The sequence below is a fragment of the Nuphar pumila genome, chromosome 8, assembly GCF_984573655.1.
Source record: "Nuphar pumila chromosome 8, dmNupPumi1.hap1.1, whole genome shotgun sequence".
NCBI lineage: Eukaryota > Viridiplantae > Streptophyta > Magnoliopsida > Nymphaeales > Nymphaeaceae > Nuphar > Nuphar pumila.
This window is the reverse complement of record NC_143256.1, coordinates 99,741,244-99,767,553: the sequence shown is the minus strand read 5'-3', so window position 1 is coordinate 99,767,553 and position 26,310 is coordinate 99,741,244. Positions and strand designations below refer to the sequence as shown.

At 38.4% G+C, this 26,310-nt stretch overlaps 1 pseudogene across 1 annotated transcript; it reads right to left on the bottom strand.

The window, feature by feature from the left end:
- Positions 1-1,733: 1,733 nt before the first annotated feature.
- LOC149830048 (uncharacterized) lies at positions 1,734-26,189 on the bottom strand (annotated as a pseudogene). Its single transcript, XR_016433541.1, has 10 exons — positions 26,016-26,189; positions 24,934-25,820; positions 20,909-21,038; positions 20,577-20,766; positions 2,833-2,919; positions 2,636-2,695; positions 2,415-2,501; positions 2,071-2,142; positions 1,861-1,916; positions 1,734-1,770 (listed from the first exon to the last, which is right to left on the bottom strand). The product of XR_016433541.1 is annotated as an uncharacterized LOC149830048 (transcript).
- Positions 26,190-26,310: the final 121 nt, after the last annotated feature.

The window sequence follows — 26,310 nt, the reverse complement described above, 5'->3', positions numbered from 1 at the left end:
CAAAGAGCAATTTGATCTCATTAGTTTGAAATTTTTTGATGTATTAGATGCATGAGTTCAAGAAACAAACATTTTGAATGAAGAGGATATTCAGTTGATCAATATAGAAGGAGCACAAGATGTAGATTATATAGACCCCACATATTTTGGAGACGATATTAATGTCGAAGGAGGAGAAGAAGAAGAATATAATGATGCTGATGATGATGATTGAGAGTATATTTTTGAAAACTTTATTATTTAACTGTTAAGTATTCATAAACTTGGTTATTTTGTTTTTATTTATGTAATATGAAAGTATAAGTCTCGCGACATGTTCTTAATTGCAAGATATTTAATATTTTGCATTGTTCTTGTGAGATAGTTGGTATTTGATGATGTCTTATGCAGCTCATAGAGACATAAATGCTTCATATGTGATTTTATGGTTGTATTTTATGCAATTCATCATTGTTTCATATGTTATGATTTTTTTACTGATTTTTCATGAATTTTTTTGAATTTTTGATTTTTTTTTAATTACGATACATATCTTATTTTGGGCCCGACCCATACGGGTAACAATAAGATACTTACAACCTTGTGCCAAATTCAGGGTCAACAAACATTTTCCTAAATGGATGTGCATATACTGCTAGTAGATTCATGCAAGCAATTTCATATATTTATTATTTAGAGGCAATGATTGTGACAGGTGGAAATAGAAGTGCTATATCATGTTTATCTATTTACAGTATAAGATATAAGTCCTGAAAGAAAAATTTTCTACCTGATATTGTAATTGGAACGGCACCAAATGCAATCAGTTTCTCCAAAACATTCATTGCAATCTTCCCAGAACCACTTACAACCTATGTCACATGGGTGCGGGTGCGGGGGTGCGGCAGGGGCAAAAATGTAAAAAAAAAAAATATATATATATATATATATATATATATATATATATATATATATATATATATATATATATATATATAAAGGGGGTCAGCTGCTGCAGCTGACAGCAGCTGTCAGCAGCTGACTGCTGTCAGCATTACTTTTTTTAAAAAAAAATTCGCAGCCCATTTGGGCAATTTTTTTTTTTTAAAAAAAAATCCAAAACAAGAATGGACCTAAATGATCCTGGGTGCGGTCAACGCACCCAGGATAGGGTTGACCGCACCCGGTGCCGCACCCGCGTCGACGCGGGTGCGGCACCCTGCTAGCCGAATCCCTGTGACATAGCTTACAACACATCTGGAAATGGAATAAGAAATTGGAGAAAAAGAAAAATTAGAATGGGCTTATGGAATTACCCTTCTATGTATCTCACTTAAAAGGGTAAGAACTTCAGGCATCAAAACCAAAGCTATGATGTATGGACTAATACACTTCTGAAAATACATTCAAAGCATTCACAACAGTCTATTATGTTTATGTGTGACATGAAAGGAGGAAAAATGAAGAAACAATCTATGGGTTATAGGTAAATCTCTCAAACAAAATCAGATTGTGCTGCTGAAGGATGGTTTAGGCACCCTTTTGATACTTTGGGTTCTGAGAAGATATTGGCTCTTAGAAATTAGAATCACAGGATCCAGAATAAATTTTGGAAGCAGCACCTTAACAACTACATTATTTCTGAAGCAATGGCATGATGTGCTGACACGGAAAACATGGTTTTTAGTCCTGAAAGCAGCCATTTGCACACAAAAAAATGCAGAAGATTAGGGCTGATCTCAGTATGCCCCTTTCTAGTGCTCCGAAATATAGGACTGCACTCTGTGAAGCCTTTAAGGATAGGGACGCAAGATATAGTGAAAAACAACACATTGACCATTAGTCTTTCTCCAGAACAATTGTTCGAGATAACTTAGGAACCTTAATCCTTTGAGATCTTTATTCATCTCTGCAAGTATAAGCTGCGCACAGTACACCTGCATAGATAATATAAATTGATGAAACATCAGAAAAATCAAGAAGTTCTCTATGTTGTGCTTGAAAGAATGAAAAGATAAAGTGTTACAAGAATATTAGATAGTTATCCCAAAAAAGTGAATAACATATTCAATAAAAATATAAGCATGATACCAGTCCATAACCTGTAGCTTCTGTCCAAAGACTTGAACCTGACCAGAAGTTTCTTGGCCCTGTAAAACTTCCCTGCACAAAAAAGACACAGTGAACTACAGTACCTGCATGAAAGTTGCGACAGGAGGGGAAAAAAATCTGAGTGCTGGCCAAGATGAATAAATGGAAAATATTAGTGTATAAACTCATGCAACTAAAAATATATATAAGCAACCAAAAGTGATTTGTGTACACTTTTTAACTGTAGTTACAGAGTACAACAAATCTGATTTGTAGCAATAAACAAAATCCCTGCATAGTCAGACCACAGAGTTATCTATACAATAGTTTTATATCAATAATACCTGGAAATGACCAACCAAGCGTCTATATTGCCCAAAAAGATGGCCCATTTCTCGTGGACCAACACCCATGTCTTCTGAAGGAAGATCCTGTACAACAGCATGTAAAATGCATAAGTACACACTACATAAATCTTTGCAGCATGCATATTAGAAAAATCATGTTATCCTCACATAATCACAGAAACTGTCAGTTATTATTACTCTCTTTAACTGCACATTACCTGATTGGGGCCTAGATAATGATATAACTCATCCATGAAACTTTGACAAAAGCGCATGATCTGCAACAGCAGATTGTATTTCATATATAAATGTTAACCACTCATGCTCTCTAGAGGAGAAACGGACCACTAAAAATTATTTAAATCTGAGAGAGAAATGAAAATTCTAGCAAAAAATTAAATATAATGAACAGTACCTCGTTTTCACTTTTCCCCTTTGGATCAAAATCACTTCCGCCACCAGCACCTCCAAGCTTATATGGTGATAAAGCATTTTTCATTGTCTAAAAGGAAAGAAAAATTTAAATCTTTAACCACATTATTCAACTCTTGGTCCTCCATACAATACATGGACAGAAAGAAATTGCTGAGGTATCACAAAATTACACCCAAAGGTGCCAGCGCTGAATCAACAGGATGCAAAATCTTGTATTGCATTATGACCTCATAAAATTCAATCACAATCAAAAGAAGCATAGAAGAGAAAAGGCAGTGATCAGAACTTCTCATCAATCCATTGTTCCCTCTTTGGTAACCCTAGCCGGTCGGCCCCTGCTTGACAATAAATGAATGTGAGCTATAACTCTGTTCCTCAACCTCCCAACCAGTAGAGATCATTCCAGGCATGCCTCTCACACTAGTGTCAGTTTGTTTCACTCACAGGCTCCAACTAAGTCAAGTGTTTGATAAAAAGGTACCTTTGCTCTACTAAGATTTTATATATATATATATATATATATATATATATATATATATATATATATATATAAACAAAGTCACAAAGTGACTGACTACAAAGAAGGCACAATCACACAAACAAGATACCACTAACGGGCAAAATACAATAATAAGCCACATAGGGCAAATCACCAAACAATCACAATATGAGAAGAGAGAAAACTAAAATATAAAGAATAATATATTGAAATGCTTAAGAAAGCATTAGGAAATGGGGGGTGGGCAAAGAACTCTATTTATACCAGAGTTACTGGAAGCTTCTTAGGTAGGTGGGAAGATCGCTTCCCGGAAACTCACTTCGGAAGTGCGATACTCCTCGGCGTCCTCGCTTCCGAAACTTCATGGGAATCTCGATTCCCCCACGCTTCTTCTATGCTTCCTATATTCTTTTCTCACATTTCTTTTCATGTTTTTCATGTATTTTCTCTCACGTTTTCACTCACTTTCTATGTACTTTCTTTAAATTAGTAACCATCACTGTTAGATTTTAACAAAAATTTAACTCTTTTAGTGAAAAATCATGAAATATAAGAATGATCAATTTTATTTTAGTTTTTATTTGTTTTTTGTTTGATTCCTATTCAATTACCATATTGCTTCATTTTTTTTAATATTTTGCTTTTAAATTGATACTTCGCTTCCCGCTTCCTATAAATTTTAAAATGCTTCGCTTCTCGCTTCCACTTCCCGTATCGTTTTCTGCTTCCGCTTCCTAGTTTGGCAACCTTGATTTATACAACTATGGGGACCAAGGGGAGCTCCCCAATGGTCATATTTATGACCATTGAGGAGGGTCCCAATGACTCTAAAGGGTGGACTCTTTTGCCCTTGGTCAAAATGAAAAAGAAAAGAAAGATAAAAAATAAAGAAAAATCCAAAAATGTCCCTAGTGGACATGACTATTTACATGAGTACAAAAAGACTAAGTTGCCCCTAGTGGGCATTACAAAAGACAAAAATTAAAATATATATAAATATACATATATATGTGAAATATATATATATATATATATATATATATATATATATTTCTTTGAATAAAAAAAATGTGTTTGGTATTATTGCTTCCTATTCTATTTCTTTCTGATTGAATATGATTCTTTTGCATCACACTATATTTGATATATGACTATAGTGTGATTACAACCCAACATCGATATCAATATGTTGGTTTGTTGAAAAGTATTCTTGGTGATTACTGGTAATCGTTGAGTTCTGGTTTAATCTGGTCTTGAAAAAAAAATGTGGCTTATCGTGTGATATTTTTGCTTATTATCGTTTCTTGCACATGATTTGTCATGTGATATCGTCTTTTTCATCATCATTTGTACCTGTGGTTTTATCGTTTGTGCTTGTGGTTTTAACGTTTCATACCTGTGGTTTATCATTGGGCATTGTTTCTTTTCATTTATCTCTCATGGATCCAAATTCTTCTCAAGGGTCTATCTCTGTCAATTTTCTTAGTCAATTGATCTTTGAAAAACTTGATAATTCTAACTTACCTGAAAAAGGCAAATCATTCATTTTATTAGGAGTCAGGATTTTACTGGTCACCTAGATGGATCAGTAGTTGCTCCACCTGAGTTTCTTTTGCAAGAAGTTAAAGATGACAAAAGGGTTGTTACTGTAAACATAACAATTCACAATCCGGATTACACCATCTAAACGAAGAAGGATCAGGCTTTAGTTGCATACATTACTTTCACTCTATCCCAGGAGGTATTAGTGAAAATAGCAGATAAGTGCATCGCCATGGTGTTATGGAATACATTGGTGCAGACTTGCTCTCAGATTTTAGAAGCCAAGGTTATTTACCTGAAAAGAGAATTCTAGATGTTGAAAAAGGAAGCATCCATGTCTCTACAAAGTTTCTGAGAAAGACAAAATTCAGCAAGCCTTGGTTGGTTTGGGACCCGAATTTCATGTGTTGTCCACTACCCTTCAGTACATTGAGACTGTTTGTAGCTTTGATGATCTAAAGGTGAAACTTCTTAGCTATGAGACATCATTAAAGGGAATGTCAGACATAGAAAGAGCTGAAACAGATTCACATGAAGTGTTGGTTACGGAAACATTTCGTAATCGTGGATGTGGCGGAGGACGTGGTAGAGGCAGAGGTTTTTATCAGGGAAAACGTGGAATACTTCCTACTCCTTGTGGAGAAACCCAATACTGCACAGGAACCGTGTGAGAGAGAGAGAGAGAGCAGCTTAGAGGGAAAAGTCGTAATACACATTAGGGCTAAAACCTCTTGTTTAAATAGAGGTTTAGCCTAATAAACAAATTACAAGAAGGTCCCTCATGATTTATAAATTTCTAAAGAACCATCTTTTAAGAATAAATAAATAACTTTAAGGATAAAACCAGTGTTATTAAAAACGCGCCTCAAGGTGCAAAAAGCGCGCCTCGCCTCAAGGCGAGGGCCTTTGTGCCTTGAGGCGCAGCATAAAAGCGTAAATACCCTAAGGCGTACGCCTCATACGCTTTGAGGCGTACGCCTCATACGCTTTGAGGCGTACGCCTCATACGCTTTGAGGCGTACGCCTCAAAGTGAGGCGTACACGCCTCAATTTTTTGGTCAAATGGGGGTCAAAGCCCCCATTTGACTGAAAATTAGGGTTAATATTGAGGGCCCTCATTCTCTGCTCGTCTCTCTGCGAGGCAAACAGTCCGCGTAAGCAGTAACAGGGTAGCTGCAATTGTCGTCAGCGGCAAAAAAAAAGAAAAGTAGAAGAAGCAATAGGGTAGCTGCAGCAACAATCCCTTCCACCTGGCTTGTGGCAGCAGCAACAGGGTAGCTGCAGTTGTCGCCAGCGGCAAAAAAAAGAAAAGTAGAAGAAGCAACAGGGTAGCTGCAACAACAATCCCTTCCGCCTGGCTTGTGGCAGCAACAACAGGGTAGCTGCAGTTGTCGCCAGCGGCAAAAAAAAGAAAAGTAGAAGAAGCAACAGGGTAGCTGCAGCAGCAATCCCTTCCGCCTGGCTTGTGGCAGCAGCAACAGGGTAGCTGCAGTTGTCACCAGCGGCAAAAAAAAGAAAAGTAGAAGAAGAAGAAGAAGAAGAAGGGGAGGAGGGGACTCACCTGCGCAGTGGGCGGTGGCGACGACGCTCTTGGTGGTGGTAGTGGAGTCGGCAGAGCAGAGAGAGGGAGAGAGAGGGGGATCTGAGAGGGAGTGTGGGGGGTAAACATAGAGGAGTGAACGAGAGAGAGACCCTCATGAAGAGGAAGAGTCGGGAGTGGAGATCGGCTAGTTTGCGGTCCACAGGAAAGGGGGGCACTGAACATGAGCGTTTTTGCTTATGCGGACTGTCTGTTTGCATTTTGGATGAATGCCACGTGGTTTTGTTGACTTTTGAGCTTTTTAAAATGCAAATCGAATGGCCACGATGTCGGCATGACCTGATCTGCTTCCCAAATTGAGTGTGTATGTACAGTTTGGCGAGTACTAATATATTCACCCAGACCTGTCTTTGATTGCGGATGGAAAGTGAGAAAGGCAATCCCATCCATCCACCGTCCTTTGGTATTAATGCATATCGTACCCATTTCTGCTCGTAAGTATAAAATGAGTGGCTCTCCATTCACTACCACTGCGAGCTTAGGGGCAGACACACATTGCTTAGGGGTTGTCCATTCAGCATGACCCGATCTGCTCCCCTTATTAGACTATCCAGTTAAGCGGGTCTGGTTTATAATGGATCCAAGGTCCAACCAGATATAAGTTAATCGAGTCCATGTTTGCTATCCTTTGTTGGTTCCAAACCCCTTAGTTGAAGCTCATACGGCGAAGGTCCTGTTGGCCAATATGATTCCATGGATGTGTTCAACATAGTCAAAATAATAAGAATAAACTCTTATATATTATATTTTAATGTAAAACTTATGATTTTTTTTTAAATTGAGGCTTACGCCTTACGCCTTGAGGCTTACGCCTCGCCTCAAAGTTTGGTGGAGCGCCTCGCTACGCCTCAACGCTTTTCACAACACTGGATAAAACACTTGAAAATAACTAATAGTCGACTAGTCTTAACACTCCCCCTCAAGCTGGAGCATAGATATCGATCATACTTAGCATGCTGCAATATTTTGAGAAACTGGGCCTAGCAAGAGGCTTTGTAAACATATCTGCAACTTGATCCTCCGAGTTCAGATACTTGGTAGAGATATGTCCAGCTTGAACCATATCTCTTACATAGTGACAGTCAACTTCAATATGTTTTGTCCTCTCATGAAACACATGATTATTTGCTATATACGTAACTGCCTTGTTATCACACATCATCACCATAGGAGATGAGACCTTCACTTGAAGATCATTTAATACATTTCGAACCCATATCAATTCAGTTGTTGTTTGGGTCATAGCTCTATATTCTGATTCGGCACTCGACCTAGCAACCACAGTTTGTTTCTTACTTCTCCATGAAATTAAATTACCTCCCATAAACACACAGAATCCAGTCATAGATTTTCTATCCATAACAGATCCAGCATAATCAGCATCAGAGTAGGCAACTATCTCCAGGGTTCCCCCTTTCTTGAATAATAACCCTTTTCCAGGAAAAGATTTTAAGTACCTGAAAATCATCATTGCAGCATTCTAGTGTACTTCATTCGGATTTTCCATAAATTGGCTAATCTTGCTTACTGCTAAAGCAATATCTGGTCTAGTCACATTCACATATAGTAGCTTCCCTACTAATGAGCGATAACTTTTGCTATCCACAGGTTTTGACCCTTCTTCCAACAACTGAACTTTGTGATCCATGAGAATATTTGTTGGTTTGGCTCCCAACATTTCTGTCTCTTTTAATAAATCAAGAACATACTTATGTTGAGACAGAACCAAGCCTTCACTGCTTCTGGCAACTTTTATACCTAGAAAATATCTAAGAAGACCAAGATCTTTTGTAACAAAATGCTTTTGAAGATGAGCCTTTGTAGCTACAATATCGTTCATATCATCTCCTATAAGGATGATATCATCCACATATACTACCATAACAACTAGACCTGAGTTAGTTTTCTTGATAAATAATGTGTGATATGACGCTGACCGCTTAAAGCCAAACTTTGACATCACGTCAAACAACTTTTGAAACCATGCACGAGGACTTTGTTTCAGACCATATATCGCCTTCTTTAACCTGCACACCTTCTGACACTCCCCCTCAACCTCGAACCCAGGAGGTTGCTGCATGTATACTATTTCTGACAGATCCCCATATAGAAATGCATTTTTCACATCTAGTTGACACAGACACCATCCATGGTGAACAGCTACAGAGAGAACTAGACGGATGGTACTCATTCGTGCGACAAGAGAGAAAGTTTCGAAGAAATCAACACCATATGTCTGAGTATAACCTTTTGCTACTAATCTGGCCTTTTATCTTTCAATAGAACCCTCTGAGTGATACTTAATGGTATATACCCATTTACATCCAACAATGTCTGCATCCACTGGGGATTAACCAGGTCCCACGTCTGTTGAGACAATAAGGCATCCATTTCCTCTTGCATTGCCTGCTTCCATCTACTATCAAGCTCTGCCTGTTGATAGTTCAAATGAATAGTTTCAACAGATAAGGCAGAAGTAAAAGCTTTCATCTGACTTTAAATTCTGGCATTGGACACAAAATGAGATATAGGATATAAGGTACATTGTCGCGTCACCTTACGTAGAGCTATTGGCCTGTTATCATCAACATGAGGATCACTGTTATCAAGAACACTTACCTCAGGAGAAGAAGAAGGAGAGGGCTCAGGAGGAGGTGGAGCTCTACGCACATATACCAATGGGGGATTGCGATCTCCCTGCTGCAAATTATATATTTCTTGCTCCACTTGCAGAATACGGCTCACATTTGTTTCCTGAGAGTAAGTATCTCGAAGATTATCCCACATATGTTTAGCTGTATTATAATAGATTAGACCGTCTGCAATATGAGGTTCAACACTGTTCATGATCCATGACATAACAATGTCATTATCTTCATCCCAAGTAACATATTTTCCCACTTTATCACTCGATTCAATTTTCAGCAAAATATGCTTTCTACGATGTCCAGATACCGACATCATAAAGGTTCTAGACCACCTGGCATAGTAAGTTTCATTTAATTTTATCAAAGACCCATACGAAAAAGGATTCACAAAAGCCTTATATTCCTCAATAGATTCAGTCTTAGAATCAACCTTCGGAGCTTCAGCCATAATGAAGAAAGCTTATGCAGGAAATGATAACACTGCTGCAATGTACGACCAAAAAAAATTTAAAAAAACTTATCAGATTGAATCTGAATATGTTATGAACCCACAGTAAGTTTGACACACTGCATAAGCTACGACACCCCACGATATTTAGAAGAAACACTACATCAGATCTGAACCATTCCAACCACCTCTATAGGAGCAACCAACAGAAAATCTCCACGTCATCTCTGACCATGACCAAAAAATTCTATGTATTTAATCACAACTCTGTTAGAAGCACAATTCCGATGAAGATTGCTCACGGTACAGAATTCACGACAGATAAAGCATTGAAACATGCGATACTCCATTTACGACAACACAGTTCCGATGAAGACTGCTCACGGTACAGGATTCACGAAAAAAAAATGAAACATGCGATACTCCATTCACGGCAACCCCAGATCGATCGAAAGGTTCCAACAGAATAACAAAAATTTCTTTTCTCATCCAGATCCAGGATTAACAGTATAGGATTTTCTTCAGATTCACGACTGAATCCAGGTTCAGTTGATAAAATCACAGCTTTTGCGCATCACAGTTGACGATATACAATCCAAATGACAGCGATATTGCTGAGCTCTATGGATTTGATTACAGATCTATGTCTTGACCAGAGTTACCAGTCAAGGAAGCGGAAGCGGGAAGCGATACGGGAAGCGGGAAGCGAGGCACTTTCAAAAATTTAGGAAGCGGGGAAGGGTGGGACCACTTAGAAGAAATTACGAACCGTCTCGGAAGCGACCTAGGAAGCGAACCGGAAGCGAGGGGGAAGCGACAAAAATAAAAAAATGGGGAAGCGTGGGGGAAGCGCGCTTCCCATAAAAGGGAAACGCGCTTCCCATAAAAGGGGGACGCTTCCCCACGCGTTTCGAAAGCGCGACGTTTCGCGCTTCCAAAGCGCGCTTCCCCTTTTGCTTAGGCGCTTCCAGTAACTCTGGTCTTGACTCTTGTCAGACAATAGATCTGTTATCAGATCTATGCCAACCAAAATACAGAAGGTAGAGCACACACCTTTTTCTTTTCTTTTTTTGGCGCAGGTCGAACTCGGGTTCACCCTCCGACGACCTTCTGCTTTGATACCATGTGGAGAAACCCAATACTGCACAGGAACCGTGAGAGAGAGAGAGAGAGCAGCTAAGAGGGAAAAGTCGTAATACACATTAGGGCTAAAACCTCTTATTTAAATAGAGGTTTAGCCTAATAAACAAATTACAAGAAGGTCCCTCATTATTTGTAAATTTTTAAAGAACCATCTTCTAAGAATAAATAAATAACTTTAAGGATAAAACACTTGAAAATAACTAATAGTCGACTAGTCATAACACTCCCGATAGACCCCCTTTTGCAGGAAAAGGTATTTCCAACATCAATATCCCTACGTGCTATATCTACAAAAAGAAAGGTCATGTAAAAGCAAAATGTTGGTGTAAGGATGATCCGAGATATAATCCTGAAGCGTGGGGTAAACCTCTGTCTAGTGATCAAGGGCAGAACAAAGGACAGAATGGTCCTGACAAAGAACGTTGGTTGTGTATGTTAAGGGTCTTCAAACGAGGAAGACGTTCGTTGAAGGAGAAAGATGCGGCAACATGTACGTCTTCAAAAAAGATTCCTTGAATGTCCGAGCTAAATTGGATAGTCGTTCGAAGCCTGAGTCCTTTGCATGTGTCTTCAGTATTTCAGAGTCTGGTCCAAGGTTGTTAAATGTGATGAGGCGAAGCGAGACGTTGAGCCTGCGCTTCGCCTCTGAGGCGTACGCCTCAGGTAATGAGGCGTACGCCTCTCACAACTGGTATGGAAGTGAAGCGGTGGGAGGGGAGGCAGTAAGAGAAGGACCACGCGCCTCAGCTGGTACAGAAGCGAGGGATATGCCGGTCGTCCGGTGGTCGGAGAAGACTGAGCAGCAGCTGCAGCACAGCAACTACGGTGGTCGGTGGTCACAACTAGTCGGAGGTTGATGAGGGGCGCATCACAGCAACGCCTCAGTACCTTGAGGGTGCGCCTCGCCTCTGAGGCGTACGCTTCAGGTACCGAGGCGTACGCCTCTCACAACACTGGTCTGGTCAGTCAAGTGTTTGGCATAGTAAGTTAGGTCATTGTGGTAGAGTTTTCATTGAGAGATTGGTTTCAAATAAAATGTTACCTAAATCTGTCTTGGATCAAGAATCTAGTGATAGTCTATGTCCTAGTTGTCAAGTTTGCAAAAGTCATGTACTTTCATTCAATTCATATAATAAAAGGGCTTTGAGACCATTTGAAATTATTCACTCTGATGCATGGGGACCATCTCCACTTGTTTCATTTTCTAGTAGTAAATATTATGTTTCATTCATTGATAATTATTCTCGTTACTCTTGAATATTCTTCTTGAAACATAAATTTGTAGTTTTTTGTGCATTTAAACAATTTTGGGACTATGTTCATACTCAATTCTCCTCGAACATTCTAAATTTTTAGTGTGATGGTGGTGGTGAATACTCATCAAATGAATTTATTAAATTTTTACAAAATAATGGGATTAATCGAAGAGTTTCACGCCCGCAGACACCTCAGCAAAATGGCATTGCTGAAAAGAAGCACCACCATATTGTGGAGTGTGATGTCCATGGTACATGCAAGTAAGATTCCAATAAAACTATGGACCGAGGCGTTTCATACAAGTGTCCACACCATAAATCGATTGTCCATGAAACTTCTATAGAATAACTCTTCTTATTTTATGTTATTCGAGAAGCATCCAAAATTCCAAATTATAATGAGTTAAGAGTGTTTGGTTGTGTATGTTATATTCATGTTAACAGTCAAATGAGAAACAAATTTCTGGATAAGGCTTATATCTGCTATTTTGTTGGATATATTGATGACTACAAAAGTTATCGATGCTACAACCCTAAGACAAGAAAGATCAAAATCTCCCGAAATGTTATATTTGACGAGTGCAATTTTTCTAATGATAAGTGCAACAATCATGTTTTGCAGGACAAGAATAATATTTAAGTATATCAGCCTTGGTTGAATGATGGCTTATTTTCAGCTATGGATAACGAACTACAGCAGCCAAATTCCAACTCTGATAAAGTCCATGACAGTGAATTAGATAACGTGTCACCTAAGTTTAACATAGAATCTGATTCTGACAATGTACCAATCACTTCAGGCGAATTTAAAGAAGGGTGTGTCTACACAAGACGCAATCAGAGTCAACAATAGCAAATTTCAAGTGACCAACAGCCACGGTCAGATCAAGGGAGTCAACTCGAGCCATTGAGAAGGTCAAACAGGGTGAGACATCCGATTGAAAGATGGGTAAATTATGAAAATTTCAGCATGGATTTTCAATATTTGCTCCCTCAGATTGAGGCAGCAGGAACCCAAAACATTTCAACATGCAGTGCAGTCAAATAGGTGGATAGGAACCATGAATAAAGAGATGGAGGCTTTACATGAGTGTCAAACTTGTGAGATAGTGAAAAGACCGCCTGATAAAAATGTAGTTGGCTCGAAATTGGTGTATAAAATAAAATGCAGACCTGATGGTACCATTGAGAGATACAAAGCCAGGTTGGTAGCAAAAGGGTTCACACAGGAGTATGGACATGATTATGAAGAAACTTTTAGTCATGTTGTTAAAATAGATACCATTCTCATTTTATCCGTAAAGGACGATCACTGATGAAAATTAAGTCAATTGGATGTGAAGAATGCATTTTTGCATGGGAATCTTAAGGAAGAAGTTTATATGGAGCAACCACTAGGGTATAGTGAGGATGACCCAAAGGCTTATATTTGTAAATTAAAGAGAGTCATTTATGGGTTAAAGCAACCTTCAAGATCTTGGTTTGAAAGTTTTTCTATTGCAATTCAAGGATATGGTTTTATTTGTTCCCCTCTATGTGAGAAATCAGATGTGGGAGTCACCTTACTATCGTAGCAAGAGATAGAGAGAGAGGTAAGAGGGAAGAGAGAAAAAAAAATGTTGGGCGGCAATAGGATCTTCTCCCCTTTCCATTGATATTTATATGTTGTACAAGTGGTACAATACAGTACAGTGGTACAATACAGTACAACATGCTGTACAAGTGGTACAATACAGTACAGTGGTACAATACAGTACATGAAATATATCTATTTACATATACATATTTAACAGCCTCCCTCAAGTTGAGGATGATCTTCAATCATGCTCAACTTGCCCTTAAGTAACCAAAATTGATGACTAACCAATCCTTTGGTGAAGATGTCTGCCACTTGGTCTTCTGATCTGACATACGAAGCCTCAATTTCTTCTGTTTCAATCTTTTGTCTAACAAAATGCTGATCAATCTCAATGTGCTTCGTGCGACAATGATGAATAAGGTTAAAAGAAATATTAATGGCACTTTGATTATCACATAAAAGCAGAGAGGAAGAGATGGGTTCATTCAACTCTTGAAGAAGATGCCGTACCCAAGTGACATCAGCTGTCCCTGCTGCCATTGCCCTGTACTCTGCCTCAGTGCTGGATTTAGCAATGGCCTTTTGTTTCTTACTACTCCAAGTGACAATATTTGGGCCAATGAAAACACAATATCCTGAAACCGACCTACGCTCATCAGGGTCCCCACCCCAATCTGCATCACAATATGTAAGTAAACGGTGTCCTGTAATGAAGCTTTCATCTTTGTGATAGAGCAATCCATCTCCAATAGTCCCTTTCAGATATCTGAGAATACGCTTAATACATTCCATATGACAATCAGTGGGAGCATGCATAAACTGAGATGCTTGATTTACAGCATAAGCAATGTCAGGTCTTGTAAATGTAAGATATTGCAACATACCAACAATGCGGCGATATAAAGTGGAATTATGATATAATTGGCCTTCTTTTGCACTAAACTTATGATTTAAGACAGATGGGGTGCTGAGAGGTTTACAATTAATCATACCAGTGGTGTGAAGAATGTCAAGAGTATACTTGTGTTGACTTAGAGTGAGTCGATCATCTTGCCTATCGACTTCAACTCCCAAGAAGTATCGCAATGGGCCTAAGTCCTTCATCTTAAATTTGGCCATGAGTAAAGACTTGACCAAGGCAATATGTGCATCATCACTCCCAGTGATAATGATGTCATCAACATATATAAGAACCCAAGTAGTAACATGATCATTCTTATACATAAATAAAGAATGATCAAGTATACTCTTAGAAAAGCCATGCTGCTGAATTTCCATGGAGAAACTCTCAAACCAAGACCGAGATGTCTGTTTTAAACCATAAAGAGACCTTCTCAATTTACAAACCCATGTAGCCGCATCATGTTCACTATATCCAGGAGGTTGCTCCATATACACCTCTTCCTTCAAGTCCCCATGTAGGAACGCATTCTTGACATCCAACTGGCTAAGAGACCAACCATGCTGAAGTGCCAAAGTGAGGATCACACGAATGGTGTCAATTTTGACAACAGGGCTAAAAGTTTCCTCATAATCTTGCCCATATTGTTGTGTGAATCCGCGTGCAACAAGGAGAGCTTTATATCTTTCAATGCTACCATCTGGTTTACGCTTGATCTTGTAAACCCATTTGGAACCAACAACATTTCTATCAACAGGTCGAGGAACAATATCCCATGTATGACATTCATGAAGTGCTGTCATTTCTTCGTTCATAGCTTCAACCCAAGCTCGAGAATGGGCTGCGTGATGGAAAGTAAACGGCTCTTTCTCTTTGGCCACATTGGATAGAAACAACTGAAAGTCAAGAGAAAAATTGTTGTAACTAACCCAACGATGGATAGGATGCCTTTCACGTGTGGATCGTCGAAGAGGGGGAGCCTCGTGAGATGGAGTTGGAGGGGCTCCTCGACGGGCATAAACCAAACCTGAAAACCGTGAAGGTGCATCCTGGATGATGGAGTTGTCTGCTTCAAACTGAATTGGTTCATCAACAACAGGATCTCTGATAGAGTCATATAGCAAAGTATCACAAAGCCATGGATCATAAGTAGTTTGCTCATATACCTGAGAAGTATCACAAGTACTGAAATGGTCATCATCAAAAACAACATTTCTAGACACCTTAATCTTACCCAAAATAGGATCATAACATCTATATCCTTTATACCCATCGGCATATCCCAGAAATCTGCACTGAACTGCTCTGTCCTGAAACTTGTTACGTAAAGAATGATCCACATGGGCATAACAAATGCATCCGAAAGCATGCAAATCATCATAAGAAGGGTGAGAACCGTGAAGCAAATAATAAGGAGACTGATCTCCTAATAATTCCATAGGCAACCTGTTAATGATATGCACTGCAGTGTGAAAGGCCTCAGTCCAAAGAGAGAAAGAAATATCAATATTGTGCATCATACTTAACGCGGTTTCAACAATATGTCGATGCTTACGTTCTGCTACTTCATTCTGTTGTGGAGTGTAAGGACAAGAGGAGTTACGTGTGATGCCATGGTCCTTTAAATATTCACTAAAATCATGAGATATGTATTCTCCACCACCATCACACTGGAAATAAGTGATATTTGAATTGAAAAGGTTCTGAACAAGAGCATGGAATTGTTTGAAAAGTTTGAACACTTCAGATTTAGATTTCATAAAGTAAATCCAAGTGTAACGAGTGAAAGAGTCAAGAAATAACACATAATAACGAGAGCCAGATAGAGATGAAACAGGAGCTGGGCCCCAAACATCAGAGTGAATAATTTCAAATGGCTTGGAAGCTCTTTTATTGATACTTTGAAAGGGAAGTACATGACTCTTGCAGACATTACAACTAGGACACTTATGATCTAATTTGACTTTGGGAATAAAACCCTGAGAAGACAATTTGTCAAGGAACCCTTGACTACAATGACCTAACCGACGATGCCAAGAAACTGGCTTATTACATTGCATAACAGAAGAAGACTGACTCAAATAAGCAGGAAAAGATGGAGTCACGGTAGATGACGTCTTCAAAGTCCCGGGGGCTGCTTCGAAGACGTACATGTTTCCGCGTCGTTCACCCTTAGCGAGCATCTTCTTGGTTCGAAGGTCCTTAAGACAAACAGAAGACGGAGTAAATTCCATGGATGAATTTGTTTCATCAACCAATTTAGAAACAGATAAAATGTTTTTCTCAATGGCAGGAGTGAGTAAGACATTTTTCAATGGTAGTGTAGATTGTGACAAAGAGAGAGATGCATTTCCAGTATGAGAAATAGGGTGGTGGGAACCATCTCCCGTGACAATAGTGCCAGTGCCAATATAAGGAACCATGTTGGAAAGTTTACCTGCATCAGAAGTAACATGTGCGGCTGCTCCAGAATCAATATACCAAACTCCATCATCATTCTGACGCAAATTCATGTTGTTAAATGCAGTCATCAGAATTTGTTGCACATCATGTGGCAACCCTGCACTCTGTCCCTGATCAGTACCCTGATGTGCTCGAAAATTTCCCTGCGGCTGCCCCTGAAACTGTCTAACATTCATCTGTCCAGCTCTTGGTCCTGGCCTCCCTGCCTTGTTGCGATTCTGTGAGTTGTGCCAACAATCTGCTTTCACATGGCCACGCTTGTTGCAATGGAAGCAAGTAGGGACACGGGTACCTCTAGTGGCAGGTGGAGCAGTAGGAGTAGGAAGGAGTCCTCCACGGCCCATATGAGCAGCAGGTGGACGAAATGAGGTAGACCCAGATGTAAACATGACAGGATGAGGATCATCAATAAGATGATCTTGAGTCAAACTAACTTCATACTGTAGGAGTTTGGCCTGTAAATCCTCAAAGCATGGAAGTGTAGAGGCAACCTGTAATGCAGTGCAAAACATACGATATTGGGGCCCAAGGCTTCCCAATACCTGCTGAACAACATCTCTGTCAGAAACAGGATATCCAATAGCGGCCAACTGATCAATGATAATTTTGATATCCCCTAGAAATTCAGTAATGGTCTTAGTTCCCTTTCGCATAGATTGAAACTGCCATTTCAGTTGAAGTGCACGTGATTCAGAAACCTGTGAATAAGAGTGAGCAAGATGTCTCCATAGTTCTGCAGTAGTAAAATGGTCAGAGATAGTTTGTAATATACGATCAGATAACGTGGCAGTCAAATAGGCAACCACAGATTGGTCCTTCTGAAACCAAACATCATACGCAGGATTTGGAATAGCAATGCAACTCACCTTCCCATCATTACCAGTTACCTCTTGCGTAATAGTCATAGGTGGGGCGGGTGATCCCCCATCCAGATGCCCGGAAAGACCATGACTTCGGATAAACGACAAAATTTGGCATTTCCAAAGTAAGTAGTTATCATGAGTTAATTTGTGAGAAACAAGTTGAGAAAGAAATCTGGGGCTGATTTTAGAATCCATAAGGAAGAAGATCAAGGATGAATCAAACAGCACGACAGAAATTCGTAGGTTGTACGGACAGAACCGTACGAACAGAAATTTTTGAGTTTTGGAAATCACGATTTTTCAGTTAATCGTGCAGAATGTACGATTTATCAACTATATTGCAAGAAATAGATAAGAAATCACAAGAAGTTTGAGAAAAGAGGCACTTTTGAGAAATGAGGGTTCCCAAATTTGGGGAAAACAGAAATTAAGGTTGATAAAATTGGAGATAACAGAATATGTAAGAAGGAAAAGATGCACGATATGAGGAAATGAAGAAACGACGTCGAAATATAGTGATTCAACGGAGAAACAACAGAGAAAAGATGGAAAAAACACTTTCCTTGAGAACGCCCAAAAACGCACGTCAAGGTCCTTAGGGGCCTTCCAGATGATCGTGATTACCACGCCCTTGGCTCTGATACCATGTGAGAAATCAGATGTGGGAGTCACCTTACTATCGTAGCAAGAGATAGAGAGAGAGGTCAGAGGGAAGAGAGAAAAAAAAATGTTGGGCGGCAATAGGATCTTCTCCCCTTTCCATTGATATTTATATGTTGTACAAGTGGTACAATACAGTACAGTGGTACAATACAGTACAGCATGTTGTACAAGTGGTACAATACAGTACAGTGGTACAATACAGTACAGTGGTACAATACAGTACATGAAATATATCTATTTACATATACATATTTAACACTCTAGACCATTCACTCTTCATTTATAAAGATGACAATTTCATTACTTTACTTCTCATCTATGTTGATATAATTGTTACTGGCAACCATGATGAACACATTGAAAAGGTGAAAGTTTTCCTAAATAAATAGTTTAAGATAAAGGATCTTGCGCTGTTGAGATCTTTTCTTGGTATAGATGTAGATCGAAAGGATGATTCACTCATCCTTACCCAGCATAAATGCATGATGGATCTCCTTAATAAAACATGGATGAAGGAATGCAAACCGGTAGCAACACTTATTCCTATCCATCAAAGATTGGGTGCTAGTGAAGGGGAACTATATCATGACTCCACAGAGTTCAGAAGTGTGGCTGGAATGTTACAAAATCTTTCATTCACTCGTTAAGACATTGTGTTTGTTGTCAATCAGGTGTCGCAATTTATACATCAACATAGGTTGTCACACATGGAGGCTGTGAAGAGAATCCTGATATATTTAAAGGGGACTGCAGGAGATGGTTTGTTTTACAAAAAAAGAATGAGATATGAAGATATGATGATGGTCATGGCATATTCAGATGTTGATTGGGCTGATGATCTTGATGAAATAAGATTTGTTTCTGAATATTGTGTTTTTGTTTGAAGGAATCTTGTCTCATAGACTAGTAGAAAGCAGAAGGTTGTAGCAAGGTCAAGTACGAAAGCAGAATATCATTTCATAGCCGTTGTTACTGCAGAAGTAACTTGGATCAGACACATGTATGATTAGAGAGAAGTTGTTCCCAAATCACTATTGTTATGTGACAATCAAGGAGCTATCAATATTTCGGTAAATCCTATCCAGCATGAAAAGACAAAACATATTGAAATTGATCAACACTTCAAAGTGGAGGATCAAGAAATAGAGACAATATACGTACAGACTGAAGAGCAAGTAGTTGATTTATTTACCAAAGGGCTCAAGACGAAGAAATTTTGGTACTTAAGAAGCAAGTTGTCCATGGTTGATAATCATGCTCAACTTGAGGGAGGCTACTGGCATGAGGCCGGATCTGGATCTACGTGTTAGACACCATGCTGGGATGTATTGTTTATTATTATTTTTCTTCTTGATCTAAATGCCCCTCCTTAGTATTCTTTGTATCATATGTAAATGGGGGTATTTCCGGTATGTAACTTATCACAGGTTAATATAAAAGAAAAGCAAGAGGCACGATTTCCCATATTGGGAATCGTGTATTTTCAGCCCCATACGCTGTTGTTTTCTTTTATCTCTGCAGGGAACTCAGAAAACCTAATTCTAACATATTCTTGTACTTAGCCTTTAGGTGAGGGAGGTTGACTCCCATATAGTGTTGTAACTATTTATTTTGCTAGCTAATGAAATCTTCTTCACTTATTTGGAGACTCCACTCTTTGTGCATCCTTCTCAATTGCTTTAATAGTTTGTAGCTGAAAGGATCTTCAAGAAAAGCCATATCAGAAATGGAACTACTGTAACACTCTCATGAATCAAGTCGTCTTAATTATTAGTGTCAAATTGTACATGATCTACATTTGCATTAAAAATGTAATTGGGAGCATGATGCGATCAAAACTTTTGTTAACACACCTTAGCCACATTCAAGATCCCCTCAGCAGGTCAAAAAAGTAAAACAAATTAGACTTTAGAGTCTATTTATGGCAGGAACTAGTGCTAATGTGTTAAAAAATGGAAATTCTTTTAAAACAGAACTGATCATGCAAATGTGAAAAGATAAATGGAGATGCAGAACTAAAAGGAAAAGGGGGAAAGAGGTCTTGCAACAACACATAAGGAACTTGACAAGCCACAATGCAAAAATTAAGGTCATACAAGAAGCAACCATTAAGAACTACCTGCTCAAATGCAAGAAACTTCGCAATACTTAAGTTCATAGTTGGATGGTATCTGAGGCCACCCCTACATGGACCCAATACTTGGATGAATTGCACACGAAACCCTCGGTTTACATGTGTCTCTCCCTTGTCATCAACCCATGGGACTCGAAATACAATAGCTTGCTCTGGTTCCAGAACATGGACAAACCTGGAAGAACAGTGCAATTTATGAGATTAAAGATCACATTTCCACAAGTCATCAAATATATCAATTATCTTCCAAGTAGACAACTTGCAGGGCAATTGCCAGAAACCAAAACACATGCAATTGGCTTATGCAGATAACTCACTGAGAACTCTTGTCCAGGACTGGTTCTAAAGAATGAACCACTTCTTGCACTGATTGTATAAACTCAACTTCATAAGGATCCCTTCTTAGAACAGCTTCAACAATTGACCCAGCAGTTTTAGACATGATAGCTGTATGATTCCACTCAAATGTCAATTAAATACATTGGAACATAAAGAAACATCAGAATGAGAGAAAGTCACGTTAAAACAAAGTTCAAAATAAAGTAGCTGTTACAGATCAAACTAATAAGAAAATATAGTCTCTAAATTCCCAATATAGCCTAACCTGTGTAACTCGAATCAACCAAAGATATTTGACTTTCTAAGGCAAACCATGCCACCATACAGAAAAATATACTTTCTATAGATAGCATAATTGTTTTGATGCCATCAAGTATTTGTACTAAACAGGTGCAACTTCTCATGTCCCAAGCTGTTGTACGGATACAAATATGGACACAGTTACAATATTGGCACGAGACTTGAATGCATAATTGACACAAGGAACACAATTTTTAGAATATTTAATTTACAAAATGTAGCATTTAATAGTTTTAAGAAAAATGTATTTTTCTTAAATAATATTTATTTTTTCAAGTGTATATACAATAAAATTATTAAGAAAATACTAAGTATCATACAATAATAAAATATCAAAATATTAAAATATTAAAAGAAATGAACACACAATGTCCAACACGTGTCATGGTGTATCATTGTGTCGTGTTATGTCGTGCCCCCTAGACACGCTACCTTATTTAACATGTCCACATGGCGCAGGACCCAATGGCCACAAAGAAGGCTTCATATTTCATAAGCTGGCACAAATAGCAATTGTGAGAATTGTATGAGATACGTAATTCCCATCAATGCAACAAAGCCTTTACTATTTTTTCATCGAAAACTCCACAGCAACTAAGGGTGTGTATGAATGTCACAAATCTCACTCAGAGATCCATGAACATGCAGACCAAGGATAGATCTAGTGTGGGTGTTAGATTTTCAGATCTCCAATATTTTATCTGTAGAAGAGGGAAGAGTGAAAGTGAGGATAAGAGGCTACACGAAATAGAGAGGGAACCCTTCACGTTGGGCATCCATTCTCATTGAATATAAATAGAGCTTACAAGACTTATTAGGGTACAAAGTTACCCTTGAACAATAATAAAAATAACAACATGTCCACCTTATAGGTGATGTATGGAAAATAGACATACAAGTGATTGGATCCGGATCTTAAGGATCCAGTCCAGATTCAAGACACTAAGACAGAACTGATGTTATCTTTTCAGTGGGGCCCATGCCAAATCCAATCTTCCAACAAACGGAAAATCTCAAATCCGCATCGTGTGCGTGGGTTTGGTTGTGGTGGGTGAAGGTTCAGACCAAAGATCATTAGGGTGAGATCCATGAATCTAAAATTCGAGGCTCTCAAATCTGTAACATGGGCACTTCTAGAAGAGCATTGTACCCCTATCAACACTGGTACTAGTACTTCATGGTTACAGGTCAGGCCAGTTTTAGGTTTAACATGATTTAAACCATATCCATTACCCATTACATCGATCATTTCATCTATTCATCACGGTTATTTTCATTCATTCACATAACGTTTTTCATACATATATATATATATATATATATATATATATATATATATATATATATATATATGTATCATAGTCATATGTATCATTAAAGGTAATTTCTCAGCGAGGGTATTTCTCGGAGAGATTTTCAAAAGTTGATAATTCTCGGGAATATCTCAGAAATCTATAAAAAATAAATAAAAAATCTAAAAAATAAGTACAATTACAAAAAATAGAAAAATGAAAGAAAACTAAGATAAAGACCTTAAAATAGGCAATATAAATTGATAAATGAGCAACTAAGTTAGCAGCTAACAATTAACAAACAATAAATTAGTAACTACATAACACAACATAACAAGTAACAACTAAATACATAGCTAACAAGTAACAAAAATATCATGAAATGTGCAAAATTCATCGATTTGATTTGGTTTTTTAACCAAATCAAACCAAATTTTGAGGCCAAGGTCATTTTTTTAATTATAATGATTTTTCCAAATTTTTATCTTTAATAAATTTGGGGTTTTTTAAAAAGCAAAATCTGAAAACAGACGCAGTTTTTTGTAGCGATATTTATCACGATACTATTGTGAGATATATCATTTTGCGATATATTAAAAATATCGTGATATATTCCCGATATTATCGGCTACCTTGAAATAGCCGATAATATTGTGAATTTTTCAATGTGTGTGGTGCGTGTGCATGCGCGCGTGGGGGTGCGGGGGAGGGGGGGGTGCGCCCGCACGTACAACTAATTCTTAAAAAAATAATACATACATATATATATGACAGCCACACACCCACCCCCTCCCACTTTTTAGAAATTTATATGTTGTACCCCACATAACCCCTTGTAACTACGTGACATAGTCTCAAACACACCCAAAAGATTCCACATAATAGGAACCGATATCAAGAAAATTATAATTTCCAAATGAATAGTGTGTGTGTGTATGTGCGCGTGCGCATGTTTATGGGTTTTAAAATGGTCATAATTTGCAAGCCAACATTTTCATCTTTGTGGAAGTTAACATTTATCATAAGAACATTGAAATTGAAATGACTAAAATTAAGATGCATTAGAACATAATTATTGATGTTAATATGTTAGCTATGTTCCAAAGTTGGAAAAGAGTTTGTCTTTTTTAGATATTTTAGACTCAAACAATTGTAAATTCATGGCTGAGTAGGGAGAGTTATAAAAGCCTCGGAGTACATTAGTTATGATGAAAGGAAACAAAATAGGAAATCTTCGTCAGCCGTAAAGAAAAACCAGTTATAAGTGGAGTAGGCATATCCTCAACTAGTGGATCTGATTCTAAGTCAACATGACTGTGGTAATGGAATGGGTTAGTACTACCATCATGTCAGATGCCATGGTATTGTAAGTAGAGATGCTAATCTCCAAGCATATCTTTTTTCAACAAAAGGTTGCATATTGCATTTACCATGAAACAATGGAATTCCAGTTATATCAAGAAATTTAGACACAGTTCCTCACCTATGTCACACGGACTCGGCTCCAAGGTCGCCGCACCCGCGTTGACACGCACCGACACGGGTGCGGACACGGGTGCGGCTCGGACTCGGTCAACCCGACCCTGGGTGTGGTCAACGCACCCAGGGTCATTTTAGTCCATTTTTTGGAATTTTTTTTTTTTGAATTTTTTTTTTTTGAATTTTTTTTTTTAAATTTTCTGGGCTACAGCTGTAAGGAAAAAAAACCATCACAACTAAAAAACCTGTACACTTTCAAGTTTTAAGTACAGAATGGGCACAACTCAAGTTTTTGTGGTTTTTTCCTGTATGAAGAAAGTGAATTATTACAGTGTATGAAGAAAGTGCCCAAAAGTGAATTATTCTTGTATGAAGAAAGTGTACAGAATGCCTTCACAACTCATCACCTGTCCCCTAATGGGCACAACTTTGACCGAGTCTTATATATATATATATATATATATATATATATATATATATTTAATATATATAGCCGAGTCCCCGTGTCCAAAATTTTTGAAATTGCGCCGCACCCGTGTCGCACCCGCACCCGCACCCATGTGACATAGTTCCTCACAAATAACCTTATATTGAAAGTTAGAAGCCCAAAAGGAAAATGGAAATGCATAAGCTGTCAAAATGCTCAGTTTTCATCGCAAGGAACAAAAAGCAGAAAATATTTCTTGTGAACAATAACTAAGCTAGTTAAATAATTTCAGTGGCAGAGTTGACATCTGAAACACCCAAAAACATCCATATTACTAAGAAATCAAGGCATAAAAACCAGTTTCATTTTGACAGGAAAGCCACATTCTAGCTAGCAATACAGATCAGATACAAAATTATTAAAAAAAAAACTGCTGACACCCACTAATATTATCCAAATAACTTAACCAACTGATTTCAGAGTTCAAAAAGAATTAGACAGGCACCTTTTACATAAAGTGGTCTCTCTACAGCCGGAAGATTCTTATCCTTAGAGGCAAGTTGGAGGCGAAGCGCCTCCTTGTGAAGTAAACTGTTGTTGTGCTCTTCGAGAGCGCTGATCTGCATATTCCTACTGGCCTCATTTCCATAAGGGTTCCTCCTGTGCTTCCGCCCATACTCCCTACACAGAGCAGAATATCCGTGTTGTTCCCTTATAGACATCCACATAAGCCCATTTATATGTATCAGCCCATTCCTCCCTCCATTTCTTCACCACCTTCTTCTTCCTCTTGGTCTGCTGCAGCTTCGCCAAATCCTGGTCTTCACTTGGTGCTGAAGTCATTAGCAAATGCTTATGATCATCCTGCTCATCACCAGTAGGCTCTTGAGGGATGCCCACAATTGGGGTCTGCGCAAATGAAGGATCATCGTCCCCAGGACCTATCTCCAAATCGATTTCTTCCCCGATTTCCCGAACAACCAAGGGATGTCTCTGCGCTTGCCGCAGAAGATTGATCTCGTCTATCGCAGAATTCATGCCCATTGCCCTCCCTGATATCAACATTCAGTCTATCAAACTACTCTCAGAAACTCACTTCGTATGCTTGATCCTGTCACTACCACTCATTCAAAAACTCAAACCCTCCACCCCCACCATAAAACCAGAAATTCATAGCATATGACAACAAAGCAATTCAAACCTTCCCCAACAACTTCCAAAATATCAACTTCACAGCATCCCCCACAAAACCCAATTCCAAATAGTTAAAACCCACATACCCTAGTTAAGAAATTGAACAAAAAAAAACACCCCAAGTTTGTTTCTAGTCGTCAGAGGCTTCTTCCACCATTAAATCTTCTCATTTATTTCATCATTTAGCTCCTCCACACTCTTGATAAAATAATTGAAACAAACAAATTATTATAATTCTTGAAACCAAATGGTGAACATTGAATAAAACTTGCAACCAATGAAACCCAACAAACTATCGGACGAAAAATCCAACACCCAACTTCAAAAGGGAGGGTTATGGGGACTAGGAATCATGGGAATCGTCAGAAACCATGATGAACATCATCAGCGTACCTTGAATATTAGCGTTGAAAGGAGACCACGTTCTACTTCTAACTTCTGAGCGTAATTGGTTTTGCTTCTAACCCCAAATATGACAAAAGTTGATATAATTGAGTATCCTACTAATTGAATGTCGTCCCTTCTCTCTTTTGATTTACCCTAGAGAAACTCACGTGAGCGTTCCTTCTGTCTCTCACTCTCTCTCCAACGATTTGTTTCTCTCTCTAAAATTCTAAATCACAGTTTTTCTTTTCTTTTTTTGTTCGAAAAACGAGTATCTAATCTGATTTATAAGTAAACCATTTTG